Genomic DNA, 7778 nt, shown 5'->3' on the forward strand with positions numbered 1-7778 from the left:
GCATTTCGTAGCGTAAAACCACGATAAAAGCATAGAAATACGTGAATAAAATAGGCTAAAAAGACTATATAAAATGCACGTATCAAATCTCCCCAAACCAAACCTTTACTCGTCCTCGAGTAAACTCAAAACTATACGCTAATTGGCTTGATACGTGCAAAAACTATACGCTAATTGGCTTGATACGTGCAAAACTATACGCTAATTGGCTTACAAAGATATGGTAAAGTGAGGCACGTATCAAGCCAATTAGCGTATAGTTTTGCCTTTTTTTTTTTGAACATCCTCCTTTTTGCACGTATCAAGCCAATTAGCGTATAGTTTTGAGTTTACTCGGGGACGAGTAAAGGTTTGGTTTGGGGAGATTTGATACGTGCATTTTATATAGTCTTTTTAGCCTATTTTATGCACGTATTTCTATGCTTTTATCGTGGTTTTACGCTACGAAATGCCCCGAATATGCTACTTTGGGTTATTTTGTCTTATTTGCAGGAATGAACCAGAAAGTAGCGGAAATCAAGCCAATTACCGTCCGTTTAGCATGCATTTGGAGAAAGAGTAGATTTGGAGCGGGAATTATAGCTGTCTTGGGATGCGTGAAGGCGTTTCGGGAACTAAAAGGACAAGCCAAAGTCAAACTAGCGAGAATTATAAGCTGCTGAAGTCAAGTACCACTTGATCGAGTGATTTATTACTCGATCGAGTGGTTTTAGGTGCAATAATCAGTCGATCGAACTGTTATATAGTCGATCGACCAGTTCTCTATATGCCCTTACTCGATCGAGCACTATGCTTGGTCGATCGAGCTGGTTTCGAGGCAAGTTTGCTCGATCGAGTGATTTCTTTACTCGATCGAGTGGACTATGCCACGGGTTGGGCTTTTTAGTCTATTTTCCGTCATTAGGTTTAATCCTACTCCTAATTTCTTATAAATAGAAGTTAGGGATGTCATTTGTAATCATCCAATAATCCGGGGATCACGTTGCTTTTCTCCCTTTTCTCTATACACTGTTACTTTGTTCTCTTATTTCCGGATCGCTTAATTTCAGTAATTCTTCTTCCCTTATTCACTTTTTAATGTTTATTTCTTCTTTTATTATTGTTCTTGTTTATTTTATCATGCATAGCTAAATCCCCTAGTATGTTAGGATTAGGGAAGCCGTGGTAGCGATGCTTTAATTGTATTAAATAGATTAGTCTTGCGATAAGAATTGTATTAGGCAATTTAATTGTTATCCTATTTAATGTATGCATGCAGGAGACCATAATTCTAGTTGACCCCGACCTAGATCGAAAGATTGGAAGGGAAGGCTTGCTTAATTACAATAGGGTATTGCAAGTGAGGGCGAAAGTTAAGTCATTTACACTCTAGGGCGGTTTAAGGACCGAAAGGTGACGACCATAGCTCTTCCTATCAATAGTCTAATCGCCTTAATATTCCTAATATAATAGATTTGACAGCTGCCACGGTGGACCGACTCTTAGCATACTTCTTCCTCTTACTGTTTACTCATTTCTCTTGCCTCAATCATTAGTATAGTTAATTCAATCAAACCCCAGCATTGTGACATTTAGACAGATAAACGGACAAATAGATAGTACACCGCCTCCCTGTGGAGATCGACCCTACTTGCCGCTGACTTCGTTAGCAGTGATTTAGGTATTTTATTTTTGGTGTAGAAACGACCGCATCAAATTTTGGCGCCGTTGCCGGGGAGGCAATCTATTTATTTATTTGTTTAGTTTTATCTGTTTTTAGCTTCAAGGGATTTATCCCTTGAAGCCGTTTTAATCTTTTTCCTTGAGTGCTGTTTTGATAGGCCTTACAGGTACTACCTAGACAGTTCTAGGTGAAAGACAGTCAAAGGGAAGGCTTGAGTACCTTTGACCCATCACCGATGTTCCATTATATGGAACAGTAGGTGATCCGCTACGGGAGATGTGGTTCTGCTGAGCACAATGCAGCTGTAGTTGTGCCGCCACATCCACCCTATCAATGGCCGCCGCAACAAGATCCTCCTGATATACAAGAAGAAGAGATTGCGGAGCTGAAATCCTTTTTGCAGACACTTGCATCTCAATTGCAAGATCGTGACCGAGAGAGGCAAGATCATGATAGACGCACTTCTTCGCGACTTGAAAAGCTCGAAACTGACATTGCTCAGTTAGCAGCTGAGGTACAAGAAGAAGAGGTTGCAGAACTGAGGTCTTTAATGGAGATACTTGCATCTCAAGTGCAGAATTACGATCGAGTGAGGCAAGAGAGTGATAGACGTGCGGATGCTCAAATCCTTGAGCTCGAGTCTGTAGTTGCTCAGTTAGCAGCTGAGATGCAAGAAGAAGAGGTATACCTTGTTGAGAGCGGTTTCTCCCCTGAGAAAACCGTGTTGCCCAATGATGAGGATGACTTCTATGACTCAGACGACGAGTTCCTATCATATTTCACTGCCCCACGCGAAGATTTCAGCCCTATGCAGGAGAAATCACTCGATCGAGTGCCTAAAACTAGTCGATCGAGTGAAATCTCAGAAGGAAGCCCTCGAACGAGTAGTATTTTTACTCGATCGAGTGGAATGCAGGAGGATGATTCTCGATCGAGTGATGTTGTTACTCGATCGAGTGAGATGCGGGAGGAAGTTGGTCGATCGACTGAAATGGCCATTGGGAGCTTTGGTTCGTCATTTTGGTTTGATTTGGATGACGAGTCTGACGATGATGAAGGTTACGGTAAACCTCCCCTATTCACAGCCGAGTCGGATACACTTGAAGCTGCGATTTACGGGATGGATTCCACTGAGGAGGTTGATGAAGAAGCAGTTGAGACGGTAATTGCTCCTAGCACGGATGAGGTATTACATTCCCTTGTCAGTGATTCCGTCATTGAGAGCAACCAACCCGAGGTAGTAAATGGTAATTTTATTATTGTTTGTATACTGCCTCGTCTGATTCATGCTTTTCCTTTTTATGTTTTACCCCCTCCCATGTGGACGAATAAATTAGCAATTATTCACCATCCCTGTCGTCTCAGTTTTGTCAATCTGAAATGGAGCCCTACTTTATTGACAATCGCTCCCGCGCTCCTTTATTTTGTGGATAAATTTAGGAGCGTACATAGGAAATTTGTTAGACTTAAATGTTTACATATCTTTATTTCCTACTTTGCTATTCCACTATGATGCTACTTATGCTGTTGTGTAGCACATGCGCAGATGTATGATTTGATGCTGCGCGCTTTGAGCTGTTTTGATTGTGACTAATTAGAGAGGCTCGAAGAAAAAGAAGGTCGAGCTGGGACCTGACTGAAGCTAGCGCTACCCGGGAGGCAACCCGGCGATTTATTTCTGCATTTATATTTCCCTTAAGTTGTAATAAATGGTTTTATACCATAGACTATCTCAGTATGCTTGTCTTGTTAGTTTGCGGGCTGTTCTTATTGCGTTTTTGCAGGAAATACGATGAGAAGTACTCGATCGAGCACTTTCTGTACTCGATCGAGCACTTGTGCTGCCAAATCCTCTCGATCGAGTTAGTATCTACTCGATCGAGTACCTGCAAGGTAAGAAACCACTCGATCGACCTAGCTTCTTTTCGATCGAGCTGTTCTTAGACGCCCACTCACTCGATCGATCACTGTTGGACGGATATCGAGTGTAATTGACTTGGATTAGCTTCCTGAGACGGTTTTCCGGGCCCTTAGCAACCTCCCATTTCATGGTCGGTTTGGGGAGGTCCTCTTATTTCGCGCTATCTTGTAAGTTTTCCGCTTTTACTCTCTTTCTCCTTCAGTTTGCATTTCCTTTCCATGTTTTGGTACAATGGGGGCATTGTACGGTTTGGTTTGGGGAGGTTATGCATCCATATCTGTGTCTGCATCTTGTTTTTATTGCATTTCTGTTATCACGTTCAATTTCAGTATGCATTGTTGTTTATTTTCATAAAAATCAAAAATCTCATAAAAAAAAAAAAAAAAAAAAAAAATTGTTGAAAATTCAAAAAAATTTCACGTTTAATTTAGCATATAGGTTGAGTCGGAACGGTAGATTTCCATGATGATATTGCACTGCGATTGTCTTTTTGCTTAAGCCTTGCATTAAACTGTCATCTTTTAGCTTTGTCTTTTGCATAATCTACGAGTTAATGTTTAATTTAGCTGAACATATAGACTTGACCTGAAATTTTGGCAACCTACTTATAATTTCTAAGGAATTAGAGCCTTATAAACTGGTGACATTTATGACCAGTTTCATGTAGGATTGTGAGTAGTTACTCCTTGCATAACATGTTCATTAATTTGCACGTATATGAAATTCAATTGCTTTTTGCCTTCATACATTCGGGTTAGTGGTTGGTGTCACATGCAGGGAGGTGCTTACATTTCCCCTTTCTTTCATTTTTACCCATTTAACTCCACATTAGCCAAATTTGCCAATTGACCCTTTAGCTACATCCAAATTTAGCCTGCCTTGTCAAGCTAGTTTAGATTGTTGTTTTGCGGTTTATATTTCATTGTATCAAATTTTGGCGTCGTATTCTGTTGATTCGGAGTTGGTATTTATGAAGAAAAGGAGGATGTTCAAAAAAAAAAAAAAAAAAACGTGATGAAAAAAAAAAAGAAAAAAAAAAGAATCGAAAAAAAAAAAATGAAAAATGAAAAAAAAGGAATGAAAAAGAAGAAACCGAAAGAAATAGAAAAAGAAAAATTCGAAAAAAGATGTTGTTTGGTTGACGGTTTCTACTCCTATGCTTTATCATTATCATTTGAGGAGTATTATCAGTTTGGTTTGGTGAGATTTATGCCAAATGAAGGGCATGTGCTTAATTCATAATTGCTTAAGAATCGGATGTTGATATATGGCTTTGTTTAGGTACTAGCTTGATCACCTATACCTCCACACTCCCATAAATGTTTTGCCTTTTCTTACCCATTGCCTCACTTTACCATATCTTTGTAAGCCCTCGGCTGTGACAGGACCTTGTTTGGTTGGAATGTGTGTACGGTAGTCAGAATTGTCTATCATATTAGCTGCATGCATGTTTATGTGGGTCGTAGTTTAGGTGAGCGACTTTTTTTTCTTTCTCTCTTACATATATATGCTTACCCTTTGCTTCATGAGAGAAGAGTGACCCGTGAGAGTCCACTGTTAAAGGTCTTGCAAGGTCGACGGTTTAGCTTTATTTATAAACATCTTACAACTCGTTTGCATTTGACTGTTTAGTTATAAGTGTTAGTTTGCTTGCATTAAATTGGCTTAAGTGGGCATTTGTAGCTGGCTCTGAGTTATCTTTTTCCGTTCCTTTAGTTGCATTTTAGTTTACTCGGGGACGAGTAAAGGTTTGGTTTGGGGAGATTTGATACGTGCATTTTATATAGTCTTTTTAGCCTATTTTATGCACGTATTTCTATGCTTTTATCGTGGTTTTACGCTACGAAATGCCCCGAATATGCTACTTTGGGTTATTTTGTCTTATTTGCAGGAATGAACCAGAAAGTAGCGGAAATCAAGCCAATTACCGTCCGTTTAGCATGCATTTGGAGAAAGAGTAGATTTGGAGCGGGAATTATAGCTGTCTTGGGATGCGTGAAGGCGTTTCGGGAACTAAAAGGACAAGCCAAAGTCAAACTAGCGAGAATTATAAGCTGCTGAAGTCAAGTACCACTTGATCGAGTGATTTATTACTCGATCGAGTGGTTTTAGGTGCAATAATCAGTCGATCGAACTGTTATATAGTCGATCGACCAGTTCTCTATATGCCCTTACTCGATCGAGCACTATGCTTGGTCGATCGAGCTGGTTTCGAGGCAAGTTTGCTCGATCGAGTGATTTCTTTACTCGATCGAGTGGACTATGCCACGGGTTGGGCTTTTTAGTCTATTTTCCGTCATTAGGTTTAATCCTACTCCTAATTTCTTATAAATAGGAGTTAGGGATGTCATTTGTAATCATCCAATAATCCGGGATCACGTTGCTTTTCTCCCTTTTCTCTATACACTTTTTACTTTGTTCTCTTATTTCCGGATCGCTTAATTTCAGTAATTCTTCTTCCCTTATTCACTTTTTAATGTTTATTTCTTCTTTTATTATTGTTCTTGTTTATTTTATCATGCATAGCTAAATCCCCTAGTATGTTAGGATTAGGGAAGCCGTGGTAGCGATGCTTTAATTGTATTAAATAGATTAGTCTTGCGATAAGAATTGTATTAGGCAATTTAATTGTTATCCGGTCGAATGTATGCATGCAGGAGACCATAATTCTAGTTGACCCCGATCTAGATCGAAAGATTGGAAGGGAAGGCTTGCTTAATTACAATAGGGTATTGCAGTGAGGGCGAAAGTTAAGCTGTTTACACTCTAGGGCGGTTTAAGGACCGAAAGGTGACGACCATAGCTCTTCCTATCAATAGTCTAATCGCCTTAATATTCCTGATATAATAGATTTGACAGCTGCCACGGTGGACCGACTCTTAGCATACTTCTTCCTCTTACTGTTTACTCATTTCTCTTGCCTCAATCATTAGTATAGTTAATTCAATCAAACCCCAGCATTGTGACATTTAGACAGATAAACGGACAAATAGATAGTACACCGCCTCCCTGTGGAGATCGACCCTACTTGCCGCTGACTTCGTTAGCAGTGATTTAGGTATTTTATTTTTGGTGTAGAAACGACCGCATCAACTTCCTCCATGGGCGGCCCATGTGAGGTCGCGGCTTGGTTCACTTGATTTCTTTGAAACTTCTCAAATTGCTTTGTGAGCAAATCAAGCTTGGCATTTGTCTCGGAGTTGGAGTAGTTTTCCTTTGGGAACTTCCCATTTCTTCTCAACATGTTTCCTCTAGACCCATAGTTAGCTTCCGAATCCACCATTTTCTTAATCAAAGTCATCCCTTCTTCATCACTCAAATGATCAAACCCGCCTCCCGCGGAGGCATTTACCATTTCCTTAGTCCGTGGTAGCAAAGTTTGGAAGAATGTTTGAGTGATATACCATTCCGGTATTCCATGATGGGGGCAACTTGCTATCAAGTCTTGGTATCGGTCCCAAGCTTCACCCAAAGACTCCCCGTCTTCTTGTTGAAATGTGTGAATTTCGTTACGGAGCATGGCGGTCTTTGATGAGGGGTAGTACTTGGCCATGAATGCTTTAGCCAAGGCATCCCAAGTAGTGAAAGTATCCGGTGGGTGAATGTTCAACCATCGGTCCGCTTTGCCCGTCAACGAAAACGGGAACAACATCATTCTCAAGGTGTCTTCGGACACCCCATTCTTCTTCATCATTGAAACTTTCCTCTTAAACTTCCAGAGGTGAGCATGGGCATCTTCTTCAATATGCCCCCCGAACAAATCCTTCTCAACCAACCCGACTTGGGCGGGGTGCATTTCAAAGTTGTTTGGGGCCAAAGTGCCAAAATTGATGGGATTGCATGAATCATTATGGTTAGGCCGGTTATGATCTCTAAGAGCCATTTGTGGTGGTGGATTTGGTATTTGATGTGGTGGTGTTTGTGGTGGGCTATTATAATTAGGAAAATTATGAAAGGGGTTCTCTACTAAAGTCTCAATTGTGATATTTGGTTGAATCGTAGTTGTTGTATCAAAATTTTGTGGGATGTGTGAGTTGGGTTGGTCAATGTTTGCTTGTGTGGAATTATTCCTTACTCTATCAAGAGTCCTAGTCCTCAAGGTTCTAAAAAGCCTTTCGGGGTCGGAGTTGAATAGAAGAGCTTGGTGATTCCTTCTAGGCATACACTTGACAAATCGTAAGTCTCCTAGTGTTT

At 40.4% G+C, this 7778-nt stretch overlaps 1 non-coding gene across 1 annotated transcript; it reads left to right on the forward strand.

Annotated features, from left to right (window-relative positions):
* Positions 1 to 6997: 6997 nt before the first annotated feature.
* On the forward strand, positions 6998 to 7104 carry LOC141620601 (small nucleolar RNA R71). The gene has a single exon (XR_012532002.1). It is a non-coding gene; the product is annotated as a small nucleolar RNA R71 (small nucleolar RNA).
* Positions 7105 to 7778: the final 674 nt, after the last annotated feature.

The sequence above is a fragment of the Silene latifolia genome, chromosome 1 (genome assembly GCF_048544455.1).
Source record: "Silene latifolia isolate original U9 population chromosome 1, ASM4854445v1, whole genome shotgun sequence".
NCBI classification, from domain to species: Eukaryota; Viridiplantae; Streptophyta; class Magnoliopsida; order Caryophyllales; family Caryophyllaceae; genus Silene; species Silene latifolia.